Raw genomic sequence first — 26,826 nt, 5'->3', positions numbered from 1 at the left:
GTCACCTGATCTTCCTATGTCAGCTCTAAGCACTGGGGATAAGGATTCCAGTCAGGCTAGCTCTTCTTACAGTGCTGTAGATTAATCAACTAGCCCAGGTCATATGTCTCCAGACAACATACTGAACTATGTGGCAGGACAATGTACAGCTCCAGGAGTGGGTGAGATCTCAGATACTTTGCATCTTGCCCAGTCAATTGCATAACATTCTAAAATTCCCCTCCACCTAAAAAGCATCCAAAAGCAAGTAGAAAAACCTTAAGAACTCTATTCATAAAATGCACTTATTGTTGTTGGCAATGTGGAACTGCAGGCGCCGACACTGTGCAAAGCAGCGTGCTGAGCATCCTTCACAGGTAATTTGGGATATCCAGACTGGCGCCTCCCTAATCACCACCAGGTCTACAAAGTCACACCGGTGTGGATGCGGAGGGGAGCGACTGGCACCTCATTTCAGCACAGCTTCTGAATATGTCGTAGCTTCCAAACTGAGGCCAAGCTAGCTTCTCTTGATTTTCACACGGGATTTCTCACTGTCTAGTAAGCCTGGATAGTACTTAGTCAGAGTAAAAGGTGGAAGTGGGGATGCTTTGCCAATTCTGACCTCTTGGTCTCTGCTTAGAAGATCCAGATACACTTCAAACACGTGCAGTTCATCTCACAATTTGTCTTATGCAAACCTAGTATTATCTCCTTGAGCAGCTGTACTTCATAAAACATCTTAGAAGCCACTCCTCTACCAACCTGCTACACAAAGCAGGCATTTGTATTGCACAATGGAACAGCCATCAGCAATGGGAGCTTATGTAACTAAGTACAGGGCTATTGGATCCAGCTGGGTTTTGAGACCTACAGCAGTTATCTGCTCATGCTAAGCATGCAGCAAGTATCTTGAGCAGCTTTAGCCATTAGTCCCAAGCTTCCCCCTTCAAAGCCCAGCCTAAATCCATCCATTCCTTTTCAGATCATGTAAGCAATATCCACCCTGCACTGAACTAATGTTACAAATGTCCATAGCTTCAAAATCTTCAGTTACTCTGCCAAATCTGTGCTAAGGTGCACTGTGTGCACAGTAGCCTCCACGGCGCAGCTTACTGCAGCAGTCGCCTTGTTGGTGCAGGTGTGTCATCGAGTTGATTTGCATTACGTTCACAGCCAGCTGGAAATGTCAACACTCTTCCACATGAATTTCTAACAGTCAAGCTCATTACGTCCTAAATTCATGCAATTGATTTTTGTCTTTTATCTAAAGCAATCTAAACACATTGTGCTGAGTGTGCTGATGCCGTTTAGTCCTTTCTGCCACCTTCTTCAATTTTGTGAAAGTTTTTTTCATAGCCAAACCTACTGATACATTTTCCAAGTTTTATCATTTGAAAATCTGAAACAAATGGCTTTTAAGCCTTTAGCCATTATTGATTAAAACATCACAGAGAACAGAGCAAATGAAAAAATCCTTTTGATTGTCCCCTTTTAACTTCTTTCACAGTTGACGGCACCATGAAGGGCCTGTCTTCTACATATGATTATTTTAAAGGCTCCAAATATCTTTCACATGTTGCCAGTTTGGATTCATTTACTTACCTCTTTCAGAAAGCTGCAATGCCTTGGGATAATTTAATCAGAGTATTTCTAAGGTTTTTAATACTATTTCATAAATGTTATTATATAATTTGGAAACATAAAAAAATTGTAACATTGAACAGTATATAGGTCCACTGGATGACGGCACAAACATGACTAACTCATAATTAGTACACATAGTCTGCCTATACCCTACAGATAAGGAAGTGCAGATAAAGCCACACAAAACACAGCATTTCTGTATCATAAAAGATAGACAGCGGTGAAGTTTCTAATCCTGAGCACATAGAGAAATCAACACTGAATGCAAACAAGGCTGGTATTAGCTCACTCACTTGTTATCACTGCCAGCATGTTGTAGGTGGTATGCTGAAGTGGCTTAGCCAGTCACACAATTGCTACACAAGCATGAAGGTGTGAGTTCAGATTCCAAGGACCCACCAAAAAGTGAGGCACTGCAGTGCATGCCTCTAACCCCCGCACTGGGAAATGGAAGCAGACTTCTGGAGCTCACTGGTCAGGCAGTCTAATGGAATCAGCGAAGAGAGACACCTACCACCGACCATCTACACTCACGTGCACATACATATGGAAACGCACACACACACACACACACACACACACACACACACACACACACACACATATTACATGGGAATGTCAGGGACAGCTCAGCAATGATTGCATGGAAAAAGAAAAGGATGATAAATACAAGACAAATACTGTCACTATAGAAAGAAAATTCCCAGCATGGAACACAGATCTGAAACCCAAGAGTTGAAAGACCTAGATATAACTGAAGGCTCTCGGTTTGGGGTGGTGCTAACTGGTACAGCCTTTGCTTGGCATACAGACATAAGCCATTGTGTTTGATCTCCAGAATCACATAAAAGTTAATATATCACTAAATGGGAAAATGGGAGGGGGGTTACTTAGGGAAGAGGATGGGGGAAAAACAACAGAGAGAGGGTGAGGGAAGAATAATATTAAGAATGCCTGAAAAAATTTAAGGAATCATATAGTTGACTATTTACTTTAAAATACCTATAATACATGTGTGTTAGTGTATCCATGTCCACATATGGTTTCCCTGAAATTGTCCCATCTGAGCTTATTTCCTCAGAGTAAGATGACGTAAAGCAAACACTTTAAAGATAAGGCCTAGATAATATATGTAATATTTTAAAGCAAAATCAGACAGTAAGAAAAGAAATAAATTAATTGAAATCAATGAAGAGATTAATGAAAAAGACATACATAAAAATTAAGGGAGAGATAATTAATCAAAAGTGAAAATAACTGGAAGTTTCACTAGGAAAATAAACAGGAACAGATTACAAAGCAAACGAAATGAGTTGGAAAGAAAGTGATGAAAATGGAGCACCGATAGAGACCTAACATAAAGATACTTAATTCCCTGAAGGAGATTGTTTTAACAATACGATATCCAGAGAGTTCTAACCCATAGTCCTACTTAAGGCCACCTTGCAGTCAGCAAATCCAGGCTTACAATCCTGCTGTGTCAACTGGAAAACTGAAGAAAATGGATGCGACAGCTGCTCAGTGGGTTCCCTGATGCCCTACACGGTGTTCAGCTAATGCCTGCACCATCGAGTAAGTTTACCTGCAAAGAGAGCCTGTGTGCTTCTCTTAGCAAACACCGAGAGATCTGAGGAAGCCTGGCTTGAAAGCATGAGATGGAACTGTTATCAGATAAAAATGGAGATACCAGGTTTCATTTTGGTTTTGCTTCCAGATAGAGTCTTATACAGCCTACACTGGCCTCACTTAATAGGCCAGGCTGACCTTGAACTCACAACTCTCTTGCTACAGCTTCCTCATTACTAGGATTATAGTATATACCACCATGCCCTACAAGACATCAGTGTTTTAGACTGTGAGGGAGGCATTATTTACAGCTTCGGGTATAATAAGTGATTTTGAGTATAAGAACATAATTCCTTTGAGGAGGCCAACAGAACCCATCATCATTGTAACGTGTTGTCTACACTGTGCACTTACTGTTGACAGTGGCGAGGCATACAAAAGTAAATTCAAAAGGAAGCATAACCCATACACCTGGAAAGGCCAGTCAGTTAAAACATTCTGAATGGAAGCAGATGCCAAGTACAGTAGAGACTTCAAAGCTTCTTTTATAAATGCACTCAAAGAATTAAAACAAAGCACTCAAATCATCAGTGGGAAATGATGAACATGGGTAAACTAAGAAATATGAGCAAATGACTTATAGCAAAATATAAGACACACACATATTTATACATATATATATACATATATATATCTTATAGTATATACCTATAAATCTAATGACAGGAAATTAAAACCCATTAAATGGTTGCTAATAGCTAATTGGTAGACTTACACCCCTGATTTTGACTTTGAGATATAAATAAACAGCAATGTTGAGCCAGAGTAAATACATCCAGGTCACTATAAAAAAGATGAAAGGAGTTACTTCCACACTGCTGATTGTTCAGCACACCTGGTCAGACCAGGAAGCATCATAGCTCAAACAATGTAGCTCAGTAGTAATGTTGGCCTAGCATGTGTGAGGTTCCATGTTCCACTCCTCACACTGCAAAACAAAGCAAATGGGTTTTCTGAGTTGATTCAAATGTTAGTCCATAAAGGACCAGATCCAGGGACAAAGCATGGTAGCTGTCAGTAGCGGGGCTGAATAGCCCTGAAAACAGTGTTTTCCAGACCTAAGAACCAAGAGCATTTATGTAATGTAATAAGTGTACATAATCTTGAGTTGACATTGGCTCTATATGAGCGGTCAGGTGATGTCAAAGTGAGAGTTTTCACCTTCAGACACGAAGTATTTGGATAAAGACTGCAGGAGGAAGACTTGTTACATCCCAACTGATTGAGACTAATAATCTAAAAGGCCAGTTTAGCAAAATGGAGCTGGAGGTCAGATTTTAACACTTGCTGAGGAAGATGCACAATAATTGTCTAATAAAGACACTTTCATTTTGTTTTGTTTTGCTTTGGTTGTGATGATGATGATGATGATGATCATGATGATGATAACGATTATGAATCTCTCTTAACTTGACTGCTTTTAGATTTACAAGGAACCGCACCACTGGGTGTTTCCAAAAAGGTTAATTGAGGAAGGGAAACTCATATTGAATGTGGGTTGCACCATCCAATATTCAAGGGAGAGAAAGAACTGAGTGTCAGTATTCAGTTCTCCAAACCCTTCCTCCCTTAAGTGGCATTTGTCAGGTGGCTAATCCAGTGGTTCACTACTTATCTCTCTCTGCCTATTACACTGTTATACCAAGGTAAGCCACAAAAGAAAGAATGAACATCTCAGTCAGGAGGGTTTGTTCAAGTGGATAGTCACCTGGAAAATGTAGACCTTAATTTCATATTCTAAACAAAGTTAATTCATAATAATTCACAGGCCTCTTGCAAAAATTAAAGCCATGAGACTTCTAGAAGCTAACACAGGACATGACCTTGGCAGCCTTGAGGCAGGCTTCACTCCCAAAGATGCCACCTAGAAAACAGAAGGATAATATAAAAAATGGATGAATGAGATCTCATCAAACTTTAAAATGCCTACTTTTCAAAGATACACCTAAGAAAATTAATAGGCTACCACAGACAGGGAAAATTCACAGTACATTTATTTGAGGAAGGAGTTGCATTAAGATTTTTTTTTTAATTTTACAGCTCAATACTAGTAAGATAATAACTACAGTAAAATTTAAGAACAAGTTTGAATAAAGACTGCAGGGTGGAAGAAAGCAGTATGAAAAGTGTTCAACATCATTAGTCATCAGAGAAATTCAAAACAGAGGAACACCAGATACCACCACACAAGCATATGTTAGCTTAATATAATCAACTGCAAACAAAGCTGGAAAGACAAGTGTTGGCAAAAATCCACACATTGTTGGAGCTAGCAAACAATCCTTCAAGACCTTTGTAACATATGAGAAAGTTTCTTACACAATTAAATGTACACTCACCATGTAATTCAGAAATTCTTCTCCAACACTCCAATTATTCTAAAGAAAAAGTATCTCCACACAAAAACAATCCCAGTGGGTATTGACAGAAGCTTTACTTAAAAGATAGAACGCCAGCCAGCATGAATGTCTATCAAACAAAGCCTGAATGCAAAAAGTATACACACAGTTGAAATAGTAACTTTTTCAATGAAAAAGAATAGACTATTGACACATGAAAAAGCATGTATAAATTCCAAAGCAAAACCAACAGAGAAAGACAGAAAGTCAAATAAGACTAAGCAGAAGTCAGACATAATGTCCTCCATGTATCACTATTTTTATTGTTGTTATGTGTGCATGTGGCATGTGCATGTGTATAATGTGTGAGCACAGACGCATGTATACCACAGCACACGTGTGGGTATCGGAAGATGACATTGTGGAGTCAGTTCTCTCCTTCTACAGCATGTTCTAGGGATTGAACATGGGTCATCAGGCTTGTACAGCGTGGCCTTTCATGCACTAAGCCATCACTCTAACCACATACCCACAGGGTTGTTCATGTTGCATCACTTAATGTATATGAGCTTCTAGAAAAGCATCAAATCAGTGATAGCTAGAGATAGGGAGTATGGGCTGTGGGATGTTAAAGGTGTATAGGAGAAGGAACATTCTTGAATCCTATGTCTTGATACTGGCTATAAATGCACACACACACACACACACACACACACACACACACACACACACACACACATCACTTCATCACAAACCATAATTTAATTCCCGTGCTTCTTATTTATTTTTCAACTGGATCACCTGTCTAACTGTCTTGTATAAAGTCAACATCTTTCAGTGACTGGAAATATTCTGTGGCTTTCTGTCCACTCATCCTTGTTCTATATAATTGAGTGTGTGCCCTTATTTGGTGCACATATGTTTAGAATTGTAATATCTTCTTGATGGCTTGTTTCATGGGAGAGTATGAACTAGCCTTCCTATCTCTTCTGACTATTTTTGGCTTGTTCTCTTTTTCTCAGATATTTGTAAGATACCTATTTTGTCAAACTTGCTTGTTTCTCAATTCCATTAACTTGAAATACCATTTCCATACTCTTATCATCAGATAATGTCTGCCCTTTGGGATCAGATATACTTTTTACAGGCAGAAAACGATGGGCCCTGCTTCATGATACAGTCTGCTACTATGTATTTTTTATTATGAAATTGAAACTATGAATATTCAAATCATTATTGAAATTATGCACTGATTCCTGTCGTTTTTGCTTTTTTAAATATGTTGTATATACTTAGACCTCTTTTGAATAGGTGTTTGGGTATTTTTTTAAATACTTGATCTGTTTTTTCCCAGGCCAAATATTATTTCTAATATCTTCTCCTCTGTGAATTAGCTCGATGATCATAAATTTTCTTAATGTATTTTTATCTTTATTTTGAAAACTATTTCCTATAATTTATTTTATGTGTCTGGGTGTTTGGCCTGCGTGTATGTATTTATACCACTTGTATGCCTGGTGCCAAATGTCAGGATCAGATTCTCTTGAACTAGATTTATAAATGGTTATAAGGTATTGTGTGGACCTTGAGAATCAAACCTGAATGCTCTGGAAAAGCAGCCAGTGCTCTTACTGCTGATCCATCTTTCTAGGTTCTTCTGCAGGCTTAGTGGAAACTATTGTTGGGTATAGTAGTCTGGGTTGTTGTTATGATATTTCAAAGCTTGAATGCCTATTCTGGGCAATTCTGGCTTTAAAGCTTTCTGTGGAACAACTAAGTGTTGTCCTAATAGGTCTTCTTTTATCAATGACTTGGCCTTTCTCTCTTATAATTTTCTATATTGTTTATTTTGTCTGCATTTTTAGTGTTTTAACAAATATAACATGGGGGAATTCCTTTTCTCAGCCTGTTCTCAGATGTTCTTTGAGCATCTCATACTGAGATAGGCATCTCTTTATACTTGGGAAAATTTCCCCTATGAGTTTTTAAAAATATATTTTCTATGCCATTAGTGGAGCATTCTCCATTTTCTATGCCTATTGTGATGATTAGTTTTCTTTTAGAGTTGACATAAGGTAGAGTCATTTTAAGAAGAGAGAATTATTGAAGAAGTATTTTCATTAGATTGGCATGTGGCATGTCTGTGGAGCATATTTTTTAATTTGATGATTGAATAGGCAGGGCATATCATGCTGTGAGAAAGTGAGCCATATAAATATACTTATGAAAATAGGTCATATAAGAAACTAGACCAAGAAATTTATGGGCAGCAATCCGGTAAGCAGCATTCCCTCAAGACTTCTGCTTCAGTTCCTGTCTTCAGGTTCCTGACAAGAGTTTCTGACCTGACTTCTCTCAATGACTGACTTCTATAAACTGTAAGCTGAAATAAACCCTTGTCATCTCATGCCACTTTTGGTCATGGTGTTTATCACAGTAATAGAAAGCAAACTAGTACACACATGACTTTAAAATCTGGTCTTCTCATGGTGTCCCAGAAATCTCCCATTCATTACTGCCCTATTCATAATAGATAGAAAATTAAATCAACCTAGATGCCCATTAACGGATAATGGATAATGGATAAGAAAAATGTGGCACATATACAAAATAATACATTATTCCGCTACAAAGAAAAATGAAATTATTAAATTTGCAAGTAAATGGATGGAACTGGAGAAATTGTACCGAGTAAGATAACGAGGACCTAAAAAGACAAATGTGGCATTTTCTCTCTTTCGTGAAGAGTTCAGCTTTAAATCTTTTATTTTGTTTGTTCAGCTGGGAGCTCAAGTAGACACAAAAAAATGATCAGGGCCTTTTGAGGATTAGGGATAGTGTATTACAGGTAAAAGAAAGGCTGAGAGGTAGAATACTGGGGGCAAAAAGACGTAAGCTAGGGACGAGTTAGTTGTGTGAATATGAGGAAAACCAAGGCCTGCCAGAAAAGGATAACCCAAAGGAAATGTGTATGCAGGGCCATACGGAAGCTTGCTGTCTAATAACCCAACTAAAAGCATAGTTGGAAAGATAATTGAATACATATGAAATTAAAGAAGAGGGAGACTACACAAAATTAAATATTCAGTGGGGGAGGAGGAAGAGTAACCAAAGAGGAGAGAGTTTAGCAGGTTGGTTAACCAAAACTAAGGATTACAAAAATGCCTTATGAAAATACCCTAGTTAGTGAATTAATTTCAAAGCATCATTTTAGAGCAAAAGACTTTGATTAGAAGTGTTCTACATAACCGTGAGCTCATAAACGGTAATGTATTAAGCCGTCAAACTTGTAGCAACAAATTATTCAATTTTCAGGCTTAGGAATAAAACAACTACTATTGTCATAAAAAAAAAAAAAAAAAAAAAAAAAAAAAAAAAAAAAAGGAGTGTTCTCCATGAGTACACAGTGTCACTCCCAGAAAGTATAGGTTATTAAATAAAAATTAATTGAATTCAATTAAAATTAAAGTACAAGTCATAGGATACCATCCTATCAGATTTTCTGATGCAAAACTCTCAAAAACAGCAGAAACTATTGTCATTGCCCCTGATTACCCACCATAGCTAACTAGTAACTTTCCATTACTGAAGACACTATACTTTTGGCTGCAGGACATAGAAATCTCAATCTTAAACCAACCAGGAGACTTTTTCACTGATGGATAGCTTTCATAGTTTCTGTGTGTGTCCTGTTGGAGGAGACAGGACATTAGTGGTCTTACCCAGCTCCGAACTTTACACCTTTCACTATTAGCATGTCAGGTATGTCTACTTGTGTAGTGGTGGTTTGACTGTTGTGGGGGTAACCATTTATTGGGTAGATTTGAAACATGTTCCAGAGGAAGGAATTTCATGTCCTGTACTGTAATCCTGATCAAAAGCCCATGGTTTAGGAAGTCATAGACTCTGGGAGAGATCCTGATTTTGTTAATTTGCTAAGTGGTCACATCATCAACAGTCTTCTAAATATTTATGTTTATAAGCATAGACATGAGCTGCTCTCAGCTTTGGTCAATGCTGCTCTTTTTGCAGTCAACAGAGAGACATAACTTGCCAAAGTACTGAGATTAAGAGATTGGATGTTCAACCCTAAAGGAAACATCTGTGTCAGTTCCACACCCCTATACGATTCAAGGAACATCTTGGAAGAGGAGATAGTGATAATATAAGGGCCATAGCATGTGGAGGAGTGCTGTGAAGTGTTGACAAGGCATAGGCATCACACTCACAAACTCATGGCCTCTGTGACTACCTGCATAAGATCAAACTAGCTAAAATTCCAGCACAGGTAGGGTTGATGGTCTCTAGGTCCTATCCCTCCTTACCAGAACACTATCAGAAATTGATAGTTTCTCACAGAAGGTGAATCACTATTTCTTGAGAATTTGGCCACTGATAGGATTCCCATGCTTGAGTGGATGGCCCCACACCAATGCACATATTCATAGCACTAACTGGCCTTATGAAATTCTCAAATAATCTCTAAAAATAAAATTCTAAAATTTTAACAGTTGAGTTTTAATATGTAAATTATATGTCAGTTCAATTCAGTTGTGGGGAAAACGTAATCAAAATAAAGTCCTTGTGAAATAAAAGTCCTGCATGTTCCTATTGACAGAGATCATGACATCTCTGCAATAATGGACTCAGTTTTTTAAAACTCCATGACATATTCTAGTAATATTATTTTATTATAAAGATAGAAAAATGCTCAGAATTTATACACTAAAAGATTCAACACAGAAAATAATATGAAATCAGATTCTAAAAATCAACATAGATAAGAAGGCAACAGTGGAACATCAATTTCAGAACAGGAGAAAAGAGTGAACCAACGATGTTGTAACCCACTAAGCTCCCCTTACTAGGGAACTTACATGAAGACTATTATTGTTAGCCTCAGATATTTGATATGAGTTTTTTACTTTTGAGTCTTATGTGTTCACAGAGTTTTTATTTCTCTAGGGTGTTTTATTTCTCTTAAAAAATGATATCCTTGTATATCTGTCTATATAACACATAATCTTATAACAAATAGTATTTTAAATAGAAATTATAACTTAAGCAACACCAAAGTCAATGTGTTCAGAAAATTACTTTATTTAGACAGATTTTTACTTACAAATAAAATAATCATTAAGAATCAGCTTAATTTCCTTTTATCATAAAATGCCCCAAGAGGCAAATTTAGAAATACAGAAAGTACTGGTCTCCTGGGGATGTGGCCATAAGAAGATCATGCCAGCTTTCTGTTTAAGATGATAGAAACGTTGTGGAATGCACTGGGGTAGTCCTCAGCAAATCTACAAATAAACTGGAGGCCACCAGAGTACATACTTTAAATGAATGAATTGTGTGGCTTACAAATATTATCATAATAATGCAATAAAATATTCTTCTTGTCATTCTCACTGTTACTTAATGAATTTGCTGACATTGTTCCTTTCCAGAATCCAGGAGCATCTTTCCCTTATCCCCAGGCCTTTGCAATTCCTCTCTTCACCATGGTTTCAAACTTAAAAGTACGAACTAGATCAAAATCCCATCACCAGAAAGCATTTCACTCTCACCTAGCTGGATATAACAACATGGCCTTTTAAAAATCATCTCCAGTACTTACACTTGTCTGTATTTCTGTTGCCTGATGTTATGTCCTCCCCGAACTTCCATCCCTCAGCCGAAGGAGCTCTTTAGGATGGATCATGTTCTGTGTAAAGTCTCACACACACTGTGGCCAACAGCAAAAGCCACATTCTACAGAAACTCGACTGTGATAGTCAAAGCTTTCAATCAATAAAACAAACAAACAAGTTCTAACAATGAAATTTAAGGGGAAAAAAGGACATGGAGAGGAGGGACCCTTTGGGGAATACAAACAGATTTTCCAAGTCTTCTGAAATCAGGATAACCTGGTGCCTGCCAGACATGCCTCTTTCTTATGCTAGCTGTTGGGTGCCCTGGTTTGCTAGTTTGTTCTCTTTCTTTCTTTCTTTCTTTCTTTCTTTCTTTCTTTCGTTTTTGTTTTTTGTTTTGGGGGTTTTTTGTTTGTTTTTCAATATAGGGTTTCTCTGTTTAGCCTTCAGTGTACTGAACTCACTTTGTACACCAGACTGGCCTCGAACTCACAGCGATCCACCTGCCTCTGCCTCCCAAGTGCTAGGATTAAAGGCATGTGCCACTACCACCCAGCCTTGTTTTCTATCCTCTTCCCTATGGCCCACTCCACTGCAAATTATAGATGAAAGTTGTTGAAGGCCAGTGGGATGAGAAAGGGATATATTCAAATAATTCCTTTTTTTTTTTTTTTTTTTTTTCATTTCTATTACATTGAAACCTTTTGTGAACTTTGGTATTTTACTTCTCTTTGTCTAAGAGGATGCTAAAAATACTTAAAATTTCAGACAAGGCAAGAAGGCTTAGAAAGAAAAATAAGATTACAACCAAAGGAAATATGCTTTAAAAAAAAAATCAATCATCTGTGTTCTTCTGGGCAAAGTACAAGCGAAGGACACATAGTTTAACAAGTTAATCATCCATATTCCTCTGGGATATTTTGGTGGTATTGGTAAGATTTATTTTTATTTATGTGTCACATGTCTGTGTGTATTGCATATGAATATATGAGTACAGTTGCCCACGAAGCCTAGAAGAAAGTGTTGGGTCCCTTGGAAGCTGGCTGATTTGAGCTGTCCCAGGCGGTGTTGTCTGGTCCTCTGAAAGTCAGTAGATCCTTTTCATAGTTAAGCTGTCTCTACAACCCCTATTTGGGGTTATTATTGGTAAGCATGAGAATATATATATATCATATAATATATGTCATATACAAAGATAACTTTAAATGAACTTAGCACCACATCTCATCAACATCTGGAAGTCATTGGAAATGAAAGTAATATGGTGACACCCATAGTCTACATCTGGCTCCATCTCTATGGGACCTTAATAAGAATGACCAATGGTTCTGATGCATTGATGGGGCTTCTAGAGATACTGGCACTGAATTGTCCACTTTCCCTAAATCCAGCTTTGGAGCTGTTAGGGCTGTAGCAGTCAAAGGCCCATGAGGGAAGATGTAACCATCCTTTGGAGGAAATGGTACTTTAGTCCCTGGAAATCTGCAGATGTGTTTAAAAAAAAAAAAAAAACAATTTTTATCTATTCCTATTTCCAGTCGGTCTGAACACTCACTTGCTCCCAAATGGATGCCCTTCTCTTTTTCTGGATAGAGTAGAAAGGAGTGGATAGCACCACTTTGTGGATATCAAAGCTGTTTACTGTAATATCTCAAGTTCAGTAGCAATCTTCCTCCTCCTTCCTCAGTCTTTGTCAATTTTCGATGAGTCATGAGCAAATTCTCCAAAATCTTCACCTCCAAATCATGCCCCGGAGTTAAGAACTGCACATCCTGTCCTGATGCAGAACTCACACCAAGGGCTCGGTGCCCCTCCCCCCCCCCCACCCCGCCCCGGAACTCCCACCCTCCTCCCGGCCCCCAGCTGTGATGACTTAGCGCACCTGCTCGGTCATGCTTGTTTGTGGACTCCGCTTCCCCAGCTCCCATTTAGCTTGTGTCCACCAGGCCCTCTGACTCTTGACCCCTCTCCTTTGAACATCGCTCTTCATGTAGGACAAACTTTGGGTTGACTTTTCAAGAATGACCTCTGCTGTCCTTCCGCAGCTTTTCAGAGAGGCAGAAGTTGACAGCCATTCAGGTGGATTTTAGTCATTGACCGATCAGGCTTGTCTTTCCCTGGGGAAAGGAAGTCTGCCCTCTCATGTTTGTGCTGCTGAGGGCAACGTCTAAGACATGATAAATAAGGAACGGCCCATGATGAATGTCTGATCCTCCCTGGGCCACACAAAAGAACCTCGGTCAAAGCAGCTGTCACCTCTAACAAGACACTGTCACCACAGCGCCAATGTGGAGCCAAAAGCAAGGACTCTGAACACCCATTTTTCCTACATTTGAAAGAAGATGGTGGCAGGTTTGAAAGAAGATGGTGGCAGGTTTAATAAATCCTAAGTTGTGGGACATGTCTCCTTCCATCCGTTTTCCGGCCTGTTTTAAAGATGAGAGCCAAAGTGAGAATGCCTTTTGGGAGCCTTAGAGGCCTGATCTTGCTTTGTCATTGCAGGACTCTTAGCCACCCCTGACTCTCTGTTCTTTAATTTCTTTAGTTATAAAGCAGATATTTTCAGTATAAACATACCGTCTCCTTTATATCACACCATTCTAGTGATAGCTCAAACCATTTGAAAATGTAAAAACATAAGCATTGATTAGTATCATTATAACAAATATTTTGTTCTGAGGGTTTGGTTGTGTTTGGTATTGTTAACTACTAAGAGGGTAGGCATATTCAGGAACAAAGTGTTATACCATGTACCTTAAACGTGTTTTTTCCTTATGTCATAAATTTTATAAGCCTGAGTAAGCTAAACATGCCTACAGTCATTCTTGACAATTCTTACCCTTGAACTTTGTGGTCTGATTTTGAGTACAGCGAGCCCCATTATATGTGGACTTCCTTTTTTCCTTCCTTCCTTCCTTACTCACTTCCCTTCTTTCCTTCTTTCCTCCTGTCTTCCTTCTTTGTTGTGAGACCTTAAACTGAGTATGCTCTCTAAATTCCTCCCTAACTTACCACACTCAAGAATATACTCTGCCTTAAGGTACTTTCCTACACGAGTATGAATAAACTCCATTCAGTTGCTCAACTTCCATGCTTCCTTTGTTTGGGCAGAGTATTTCTTCAGAACTAATTCCTGGGATCCCCTCACCTGCTAAAGGTAAAACCCTCCCTCCTCTATGGCTGAACCATGCTTGTTTGAGCCATGTAACCACCCAGATGCCAGCCCCTGGAGTCTGGTTACAATGCTAAGAATTGACCCAAGTCCTCCATAAGAGGGTGGTACATGCCCTCTAAGCTGAATCCTCATTGTTTTATTTGATCTTTGCTTCATGCTCAATGAAAACTGAGACTTCATTTTTTCTCGCTTTTAACATTCCCAACATCCAAACAATACCTGTACAATGAAAATTAATTACTGAATACTTAAGGATCAAATGAATGAAGAACTATCTGCCCTGCAGTTGCTATGAATTAAACTGAATAATATACAAGTAAATAATATACAGCTGCTGCCATTCATGGTTTTGTAAGAAATGTAGAATATGTTGGTCACAGATACAAAGTTGTCCTAAAGTTAGATGGAACTAGGAGACAGAAACCAGTAGAAAGAGAAACACAACATAGCTAATAATTAAAATGAAATTTTAACTCACTGAGATTGAGCATCCTTCTTTTTTATAGTGTCATCCTCCCTCTTGTCTGTCTGTCTAGAGTTGCCTTTCACTGGCCCCAATGGCTACTTTTGATTTTATTCTATTTGCGATCTCAGGAATACATTGGTGATGTTCACAGTCATTGAGTGCCTCAGGCTTTCCTTCTGTAAGATATCAGTGTGTTTTTCAAGTAAAGCAGACTTTTGACGCTTAATAAGATTATAAAACACTCCAATAAATAATATTAAATACTGTGACATTGAAAGAAGACATTGCCTCCATAAATAAAGACATCAACCTACTTTAGACTTATTAATTTTATTCACTAATATTTGTAGCTTTTAATACAATCTTATACTTTATTGACTAAAGATTTATGTACATATTTTATGCCTCTAAAATATTATAATTTATATTTAAACAGTTTTATCAATATATAGAAACATAATTAATTTCTGTGTATTATCATAATTATCTCCCAATTTTGACAAATTCATTTCCTGATAGTTGTTTTGTCAATTCTGTAAGATTTTCTCTGGAGACAATCATGACATATGAGAATAAAAGAAGTCTAATTCTTTCTTTCCAATAAATGTCTTTTAGTTCTATATATTTTACTGATTTCATTGGCTTGAGCACCAGTTACAGTTGATTCCTTTGGTTTCCAGATTATTGTGTTTTCTCTGGAAATGTACTGCACATGCTAACTTGTGGCCTACATATAATGAGATGATAATGTTTTGTGCTTATTTTGTTAATATGTTGAACATTCAAGCTTTCTTTCTCAACATTTCAAGTGCTGGAATTCCCGATAAGTGCCACTACATCTTGCCCAATAAGTTCCCAATTACTAGGAGCTTTTTTATTCAAATTACCACATTATCTGGCATATGTTCATGATCATTTCCTTGTGATAGCTGTACATTTACTCTAATCAATCATATGATAAGGAAATATAATAAAGGCCATTTATGTTTCTTCTCCCTCCATCATCCTCATGACTTGAGGGCTGGGTATGTCAGTTCCTTAAACATTTTCAGCATTTGACTTTTTCATTTTGTTTTAATTTCACTGGTGTCTACTCTGACCTGCATTACATCCATGCTTCCTGTTACCTTGTGTTTACTTTGTCTTTGTCCAGATTCCTGATATGTCTTTATTGATCTTAAAGTCAGACCTCGTGTTTTCAAATATACGTATTCAGTGCTGTGAAAATTCATATGAGCGTCTCCATTTGCTTGGATGTTTTACCTTTTCGCTGTCGTAGAGCACAACTAATCCAGGGTAACCCTCCTGACTTGTTTTTTGACTTATTGGAGATTTTCAGCTAGTTCAGTCTTTCTAATTTGTATTCCAATTGCCATTTCTGGACAAAGACTATCAAACTTCCAACTTTCAACCATTTTAAATGCTCAACACTTTTATCATATTGAAATATTATTATGTTTTTAACACAATAAGATGTCTTCTATAGTCCAAAATACAGCCTAGGTTTGTTACTATGAGAACCAAACACATCCTCGTCTAATGTTCTCTAACAGTTCTAAATAGCATGTGCTGTTTTTCAGAGTATTGGTGGTTTGCTGATTCTTTGACTAGTTACAAAGACATAGAAATTAAAATTTTTTATATATATATTAAGATATGTGTATGTATGTATGTCATATATATATATGAGATTCTTATTTTAAGTTTTGTCAGTATGCAGAGTATGTTTTGAGTCTTCATTATTAGCTACATACATATTTATGGTGCATTTGTCGTCGTGGGGAACAGATACACTCATCATAGTGAAATGTCCCTTTCTCCTGTTGTAGCCATCCTTATCTTAGCCAACACCATCAGAGGTTTATACAGCGTTTCCTGCTTTCTTATGCTTACTAGCCTGCCAAGCATAGGCCTTAGGATAGTTTCTCCCCTTTTACCTCTGATTATTGCTGCCACTGCAGAGTTTTCTAATCTTTTTGATAGCCACTCATTTTCCTCATTTCTAAGTGTGATAGGTATTGCTGGTGCATTAGAAATATGGCGCAATTATTTCCAAACCATGGCAATATTCTTTAATTGGAAGTTTAGTCTACCTCTGTGCACTTTAATTACATACCTGATGGAGAGGTAGGTGCCATTTTCTCTCCCTCTTCTCTTTCTAGTTTGTTTATCCACTGGCCCTAATTCGCACTTTTTTAGTTAATTTATTATATTTTAGTATTCTCCTTTAATTTTTCTACTGTTTTTGATTCTATGTTTTTACCCATATTCTTAGTAATTGTGTCTTACATATTGGAATTCAAGTCCTCACTATTGCTTGTGCACTCAAAGTATGATTTTTGCTTTGTTATTTAATTACATGAAAATTGGGCAAAACCTGACTGATATTTACATATATACTTCTGATGGTCATTCTTCATTTCTTTATTAAACTTTGTTTTCAATTATAATCATACCAACCAGTCTCTTATTTTTAGATTTTGAGGGATTGGCATAATATTTGAATTTATTTTTATAGTTCAATGTTACATTTTGACATGTGTGTATAATATATTAAATAAAACAAGTAATTAGCATTTTCTTCCAATAAAGGCTGAATATTTCTATGTATTGGAAACTATCAAACTTTGTTTACTTCTCTGTCATTGGAACTTAGGAGAACGAAGCATAAGAATGAGACAAACTAAAGTGTCATGCAATAGCCACTTGGAGTCTCAGACAATTTACACTGTGAGGGTTAAGAGAAGTCACATGACTGAAGTATACAATCACAAGGATAAGCTGCCATGACAAAAACGTATTTTCTCCTAGAGGCACATAAATAGATAATAGTAGCCAGTTGTAATAATTAATCTAAAGTAAACCCACTCTTACATACTATACCTGGGAGGAGCACAAAATCACATTCTAAGGACAATTGCATGATTTTGAAATTCTCCCCGGCACTCAGAATTCCCCGTTCTTGGACCACAGTCCAACAAAACTGTCCTCTTCTGGTTATACCAAGATGTTTAAAGAATACGTATAGAACATGCTTACTGTGTAACTTCTTCCTCTTATCTGATTTTTGTCTGCTCAATATCAATTCTCCATTTCCCCTCTTGTATCCTGTTAGCAATCTTTATCTACTTCTGCGGGATGAACTATTTTAGTCTCCACAAGTACAGAGACTATGAGGTGTTTATCTTTTTGTGCACTGAAACATAATTCTGTCCACATCCAACCATGTGGCAGAATTTCACCCAATGGGTGAATAATATTTCATTGTACATACGTACTACATTTTTTTATTTATAAAATTTTTTTAATGTATTAGTTTAAAAAATGTTGAAATGGAAACATGAATTGGACATCTTTGTCAGATTAACAAACACACACACAGGTTGAAGCAGCAGACGACCTTTCTCTCACTGTGGAGGGACCTGTTCTTATGATGGGCATTTTACTAGACCCAGGAAGCAGTTGACAACAAAGCTTCTTGCAGGGGGTAAGGGGGTGGGCAGGGGTGGGGCATTGTTGTCAGCATCATCTGCGGAAACAGCTGACGAAAACAATAAGCATCACTAGAGTGGGCAACGAAGCTCATCTTCCTCAACGTACTACATTTTTATCCATCCATTCAGTGTTGAATCTCTCAATAGATTCCAGATCTTAGCTGTTGAAATATGGATCGTGCCTTGCTTGCATAGGGACCACGTGAGTCTTCTGTGCATCATTCCATGTATGTGAGCTTATAAAGGGAGCACACTTCTAACTATCTTTCAGTGCAAGTAAACTTAGAAGGAAATCTATTGACATTTAGTTATCAGAAAATTATTTAGCCTTCATTCCTTTTTCCTCTTAATTTTTCTTTTACATCTTTGTTCTTGGCTAATTTCTTTTAAATCCATTTTTTTACTACTTAATACAATGTATTTTATCATCATACACCACTCCTGCACCTACTCACAGATCCATACCCCCTTCCATAAAGACCCAGCTTGGAACCATTTTCCTAAATGGTGTCTAATTTGGACATCATCTGTGGGAACATGGGTCATACGAATAAAGAAATGGACTGCATCCCTCCAAGTAGCTATCAATTACCCATAGCTCCTCAGCTAGTGGTAAGACTTCATGGCACCCATCATCCCACCCCATTCCATGCTGGAATTTGTCCTGAACTTGTAAAAACAAAAGTCTACTGCATTCTTTAAAACTCCTATGAATTCATATGTGCAACTACCCTGGTCTATTTAAAACAAACAAAAAGCACACTTTTGTAGTAGTTATTCACTGCCACCTATGATTCTTATAATCTTTCCTTCCCCGACTTCTGTAATAATTCGGGAACCTCGTGACGAGGGTACATGATTCATATGTAGATATAGATATATATATATCACATGTATATATGTACATATGTAGAGATATATGCTAGAATATGGTTAACCAACCACCTAGGGGTTATACTATTAAAGAAATTGGCCATCACCCTATATAGTCCTAATTAAGACTAAGTGTTCACAGGTTCTTAATCTCTATGGCTTGACCAGTTGTGAGTTTCTGTATTAATCAATATCTCCTTCAAAAAGAAACTTCTTCAAAGATAGGTGAACTAATCTATGAATTTAATAAGTCTTTAGATGTATTTAAGTTGTTTTAATATTATGTCCATTTAGCAGTATATTTATAATAGGCTCTCACCTAAGATTTATGTTCAATATGGCCTCAGGCTCTTGGCCCTAATAGCAGTACTAATCATCAATATATCAAAAGCAGACAAAAATAAACAAAAATGGAAAATTATAGTCACTTATCTCTGATGATACAATACTTGCAAACCAAATTTAAGATCACATAAGAAAGATAATATACCATGATGAATTGGGATTTATCCTACAGATTCTGGGATGGGCAGTTAACATACATAAACCAAAAAAAATCTAAAACAGCGAATAAACAGACTCAGGATAGAAATTTCATGATCATCTCATTAGATTCAAAAAAGGTCTTTAACAAAACCCAAAACTTGCACATAATCTAGGGATACAAGAGATGTATCTCAACCTAATAGAAGTAAAATCAGGTAGCTCATTCCTAACATCTTGCCAAATAGAGAAGTCAAAGGAAAAACAAGACAAGAATGTTTTTTCTTCCTATTTCAGTTAAATATAATACTTAAAGTCTTACCAAAGCAACAAGACAAGAGACTTAAATAAAGGAGTGAAAATGGGAGACAAAGATGCCAATGTGTTCTTATTGGCAAATAATATTCTATACATAAAAGATCCAAAAGATTCCATCAGGAAACTGATATCTAATACTCATTCAGTAAAGTAGTAAGTTACAAAATTAACACTCAAAAATCAGTAACCTTCCTTTACATAAATGGAAAACATCCCAAGAAAGAAATAAAATATTATTTACAATAGCTTCAAAAATGTCTTGAAATAAATCTAACCAGAGAAGCACATATGTACATCTGAAAACCTATACACTGAAAATAGTTACTGAGGAAGATACCACGTATGAAGACTTCCCATATTCATTGATTGGTAGAATTATTATCTTGAAAATCTCTCTCTCTCTCTCTCTCTCTCTCTCTCTCTCTCTCTCTCTCTCTCTCTCTCTCTCTCACACACACACACACACACACACACACACACACACAAAGATTCAACATAATAGCCATCAAAATCCCAATACAAGTCTTCACAAAATTGAAAAAATACATGAACTCTGGTGCCCCATATTTGATCACCTCACGTTGGTGGGGAGGCCTGATGGCACTCAAAGAAAGAATAAGCAGGCTACCAAGATGAGGCTTGATAGCCTGTGACCACATAGTGGGGGAGGAGGTCTCCCTCCCCTCGGTCTTAGACCTAGAGGAGGGGAATAGGGTGAAAGCAGGAAGGAGGGAGGAACAGGAGGATACAAGTGATGGGATAACAATTGAGTTTTAATCTGAATAGATTAATTAAATAATAAAAAAGTGATAACAAAAAAACATGTTTTAAATATACAAATTACAATTTAAAAAAAGAGAGAGAATACAAAACACCCAGGATAGCTAAAATATTCCTAAAAAACAACAGAATTTGCTGGTGGTATCACAATCTCAGATTTCTAATTATACTACAGAACCATAGTAATAAAAATATCATTATAATATACTACTATAGTACAGCATATTTAGTACTATAGTAATAAAAACAGACACATTGACCAATGAACTAGAATTGAGGGGCTATATCAGTCCATATTCCTACAGACACCTGATTTTTGGCATAGGGGCTACCAATACGCATTAAGAAAAAGGACAAAATCTTCGATGAAAAGCCAGGGTTGAACTGGATAGATGCATATAGAAAAATGTAACCATACCTTTTATCTCAGAAACTTCACTCCTTCAGTAGAAATGAACAGAGGCTGTCAACATAAGCCTTGATGCCCTGATTCTGACAGAGTACAGTGTGGGCAACAGGAAAGAACTTTCTGAAGAGTAACCTGGAAGTGTAGTCAATTCATAAATTAACAAACCAACAAATAAAAAATGAGACTCCATAAAACAGAAAAAGCTTCTCTCTGTCAAAGGACTCCATAATTTGAGAGAAGAGTCTTTCTACAGATTGGAAAAATAGCTTTATCAACTCCACATGTGACTGAGGTTCATCATCCAGAATATACAAAGAACTCAAAAATCTAAATGTCAAGGGAAAGAACAATTTAAAATAATTCTAAACAAATTTCTCACAAAATATAATATAAATAATCGATAAACATGTTAAAGGATGTTCAACATTCTTAACTACCACGGAAATCCAAATTAAATCTACCTTGAGATTTTTATCTTACCCAAGTAAAAAGAATTTTTAAAAACTGACAATGCTACCATTGATATTGGGGAAGAAGAACACTTATTCCTTAACATATACAGAATATTATATGTGTATTATTGCATGTATAACATATAATACACACATAATATTCTATATAATATAATAATATAGAATATTATTAGTATGTTGTATATTATATATTATATAATAATATATTATATAATAATATGGAGCAATAACATAATATAGAATAAGATATTTATATATAATATGTAATATAACTAGGATTCTTTATATAATAGTATTAGATATATATTGTGTATAGAATATTATATACCATATATGTATATATGATATTTTATGCATGTTATATATATATGAAATATTATGTGTGTTGTATATAATATATAGTATCATATATACAAATATATCATTGCATATATTTATATATTTAACATATTATTATAATATATTGTATATAATACATGACATTATATATTATATGGATAATATGTATGTATATATTTAAAGAGAGAGAGTGTATGTGTACTTTAAATAGAGTTATCCTATAATGGAATGGCAAATGCCTCTTTAGACACCAAAAGCTAATAAATAAAAAGCCCAATGGCAGAAATGGATTACTTCTCTTGGAGGTGTTGGCCAGGTGACCTCCAAAATTACAGGTTTTTGCCGGTGCTTTTGGTCTCCCTCCGGAAACTGATGGTAAAACCCTATTGGTGAAGACACCTCATAATGGAGTCACACAATGTAGAGAAACCAAACTATTTCTGCTTTTAAATAGTTATAATCTGATATCATTATATAGGTCCCCTAAAGTAACTTCTTACTAATTACTTTTTGCTTTTGGTTATCGCTCAGAGCAGTAATAATAAGTCAAAAATGTAGTTTCATACTTGACTTTGGAGAAAGCATTTTGCAGAGATTCTTCATTTGCTTATCACCCTCAACAGGTGTAGAAGTTATTCTAGTAGACACTGAGATTACTGGTAGATCACCTGCTTCTGGCAGCTTGGTGTTTATCTTACATGGGAGTTCTAGTTCAGCTTTGCATTTCATCTGAAGGATATTCTAAGGCCCGTGATTCAGTGTTTCCTCTTTTCTCATACCTCTAAAAGGGGACTGTAAAACTAGAAGGTTGTTACCAAAACTCCGCAAGTTGACAAAAAGTCCTGTTGTTCTCCTTGTGGGGCTCCTGCCCTTCAGGTCCTTCTATCCCTCAACTCTTCTATAAGAATCCCTGCACTCTGCCCCAAAGTTTGGCTGTGAGTCTCAGCATCTGCTTTCATCCCCTGGTGGGTGGGGTCTTTCAGAGGACCTCTGTGGTAGGCTCCTGTCCTGTTCCTTCTCTTCAAGCACTTCTGCTGTCTATTCTGTTTGCCCTTCCTTAGCGTCCTCCTTGTTAATTAGTTTCTTCAAGTCTGTGGGTTGCAGTATCTTTATCCTGTATTATATGGCTAATATCAGCTTATAAGTGAGACTATGCCATGCGTCTCTGTTCTCTGGGTCTGGGTTACCTCAGTCAGGATGATCTTTTCTAGTTACATCCATTTGCCTGCAAATTCCATGATGGGCTTGTTTTTAATAGCTGGGTGGTACTTCATTGTGTAAATGTACCACAGTTTCTTTATTCATTCTGCCACTGAAGGACATTTAGGTTGTTTCTGCATTCTGGCTATTATGAATATATCTACTATGAACATGGCTGAGCAAATCCTTGTTGTGTGGTAGAGCCCCATTCAGGTATATGCTCAGGAGTGGTTTAGCTGGGTCTTGAGGTAGCACTATTCCCAATTTTCTGAGAAAGCTCCAGATTGCTTTCCAAAGTGGTTGTACAGTTTGGCACTCCCACCAGCAATGGAGGAGGGTTCCTCTTTTGCCACATCTTCGCCAGCAAGGGCTGTCATTTGAGTTTTTTATCTTACCCATTTTGACTAGTGTAAGATGGAATCTCAGAGTTTTTTGATTTGCATTTCCCTGATGACTAAGGAAGTTGAGCATTTCCTTAGGTGTTTCTCGGTCATTTGATATTCCTCTGTTGAGAATTCTCTGTTTAGCCCTGTACTCCATTTTCTAAAAAATTATTTGGTTTTTCGTTTTGAGCCAACAAATCTGGGCCCACGGGGACCTGCAGAGACTGATGCACTAACCAAGGACCGTGCATGGAGAGGACCTAGGCCTGCCTCTCAGAGGAAGTAGAGAGGCAGTACAGTCTGCATGTGAGCCACATAATATGGGAACTAGGATCGACCTCTGACATGGACTCTATTGCCCACTCATTGATCACTTCCCCCTGGCCGTGCGGCCTTGCCAGGCCACAGAGGAAGAGGAGGCAGGCAGTCCAGAGGAGACTTGGTAGGCTGGGGTCAGATGGTAGGTGAGGAGGACTCCCCTTTCTAGGGCTAAGGAGAGGGAAAGAGAGAGAGAGAGAGAGAGAGAGAGAGAGAGAGAGAGAGAGAGAGAGAGAGAGAGTAGGATTGGGAGGAGACAAAGGAGGGGCTACAATCTGGATGTAAAATGAATAAATTAAAAATAAATTTTTTAAAAGAAAAAGGAGTTCTGCCAATTGTATCAGCAGAAATATCTTAGCTTTCTAGCTGTTGGCTCTTGGGAGCTTAACACATATAATCATATCTTTAAGGTCAGGTAAATATTTGAGGAGAGTTTAGGTCATATGTGGAGATTCATTGATCTGTATATCCACTTTGTCTGGTATCCGAGTACTCAATTTTCAGCTTCTTTAATAGCTCTAAAGTCAGTTCTCTCGCGCTGAACGGAAATAACCTGAAGTTCTCAGCTTAAACTCTAGTTGCAGAGTGATCCTTCTGTGGAGCAAGCAACAGGGTTGGGTGAGAAATGACATAGGTTTAGTTGTCACACACTGTGGTTCACTTCTCTCAAGGGTTGAACATATTCCGTTTCATTTGATTTCAGTCATTCCCTATATGTGAGCATGGGTGTATGCGCGTTCTTGTGTGGTAGCACCTGCTTTCATCCCCTTCCTAAAGGACTTCACGATTTCTGAGGTTAGAACTTGGAGAGGACATTTCCTGAAACTCTGGTCTGTCTTCTTAGATATTCTATCCATATCATCTCCATCTCTTGAGAAAGCACTCCAAACTCGTCATCACGATTAATAGCCTATGCTCACTTTTCATTACTGTTTGAAACTGTAATTTTTTTTATGAGATAAAGGAATATTTATTAGGACAATGAATCCAGCAAGTGTGACTTAAATTATTATTGAATGTAACTTTGTATTTTATTATTCTCAAATACAAAACATGAGCATACATAAGCATGATTACGGAACAGAGATAGTTGAATTCTCTCTAATTTTCAGTAGTACATGGGATTTGCACCAAATATTATCATCATAAATGTTAAAAACAATCGTGGGACAATCTCCTCTTATGTTCATTTTTATATTTTCTCCTTATAAATGGAATTATCCAACAAATACTGAATACATACATCTAGATATTAGAGATTTAATAGTATTGTTAAAAGTCCACTAGAAGAACTGGCCAGTCTCAGAGACCTTAAGGAGAACTGAAGGAGACAGGCCGGCCAAGAGCCACTTCTGCCACCATCTTGCCGGAGACAGTGGAGCTCCCCACTCTGAAAGAGCTGAAAGTGGAGGAGGTACAAGTCAGGACAGCTGCTGCTGGTGGCTATGAGACTCAGCGTGGTAAGACCAATATGGAGTTCATGCTGGGTGCCTAGAAAGAGAAGGATCCACTGGAGGTGCTGTCCGAAGGAGGGCAAGCTGGTCAACGAGTGTGCGCTGAACTTCCTCAGGGAGGTAAAACGCCACTGTGCAGAGCCTCTCTCAGAGCATTAGACTTGCCTTAATTATTGAAATCTGCAGCTGTTTCATCACTGCCACAAACAGCAAGCAGTTTGAAAATTATGCTGGACTAACTGGGCTGGGTGTTGCCTGACCTCGGAGAGTTGTGTCGGATCAACAAAGTGAAAACAGAGCACTCTTTACCACAGATCCCTTATCAGCCAAGAGCTCAAGAGCGAGGCTGCAGCCCAATCCTGTGATGGAGGGGGATCTGAAACCCGCCAAGCCCCGCAGCTTCTTTCTTTCCTGGACTATGTAAAGATGGGTCCACAGCCCACAATCGGTCACCTTGGTCATGTGCCCAGGCAACAGAGGGAAAAACATGTATGACGGTCTGTATTCTTTACTGGATCACAGATGTTAACAAAAGAGTTAATTTATAGCCGGGCATGGTGGTACATGCCTTTAATCCCAGCACTCAGGAGGCAGAGGTAGGAGGATCTCTGTGAGTTACAGGCCAGCCTGGTCTACTGAGTCCTGGGCAGCCTCAAGACTACACAGAGAAACCCTGTCTCTTCGGGAAAAAAAAAAAAGTTAAATTATGAGACTTGACAGTTATTCTATACATTTCCTACCCATTGAATTTTTTATAAGGAAAAAAAGCTATAACATAGTAAGGACAGAAAAGAAAATACTTCTATCCTGGCTATGTTTTGCCTCATAACATCTGCTTAATTTTCTTTTACCAAACAAAATATTCCAGGATGGTTTGGGGACCACCTGGAATGATTTATACAGCGCCTGCTTAATTATTATACAGTACAAGCACACGATTCAGGCCAGTTATGGGCTCATACAGAAAGACACTTAAAATAAGTCAAAGGGGTTAATATGCCATATTGGGAGGATTAGAGTAGAGCAACAGTTGGAAGCAATCTCGTGCTTCTCAATCAACTACAATTATACTACGGCTGAGACATCTTCTGAAATATGCATCCTAAAGCAGATGAATTTCAGATGGTTCAGGCATGTTCAGGGGATGTATCTTCAAAGCAGCTTTTCAGCAGGAAATAATTGATAGAAATCATTTGTCCCAATACATAGCTATTGCTTTTCTGCAACAGGGACCCCACGAGTTCCCCTACCTCCACCCTGCCCGACATCTCCCTTCTGTCAAAGGGAATCTGTATATTTCTCTTCTAAAATGCCTAAAAATGGATTTTTCTCTTCTCACTGGATTTTACCCTTGGAAGCAGAGACTAAATCTCATTGGAATTTAAATATACCTGGAGTTCGAATTATTTTTTTCTGGATAAATTGAATTGATGAGTA

General features: G+C 37.5%; 1 pseudogene; it reads left to right on the top strand.

The window, feature by feature from the left end:
• Positions 1-299: 299 nt before the first annotated feature.
• LOC127209830 (NADH dehydrogenase [ubiquinone] 1 alpha subcomplex subunit 8-like) lies at positions 300-25,813 on the top strand (annotated as a pseudogene).
• The last annotated feature ends 1,013 nt before the right edge of the window (positions 25,814-26,826 follow it).

Source organism: Acomys russatus, chromosome 27 (assembly GCF_903995435.1).
Source record: "Acomys russatus chromosome 27, mAcoRus1.1, whole genome shotgun sequence".
Taxonomy (NCBI): Eukaryota; Metazoa; Chordata; class Mammalia; order Rodentia; family Muridae; genus Acomys; species Acomys russatus.
Note: the sequence above shows the minus strand (reverse complement) of the source record. Positions and strands in the feature narration are given on the sequence as shown.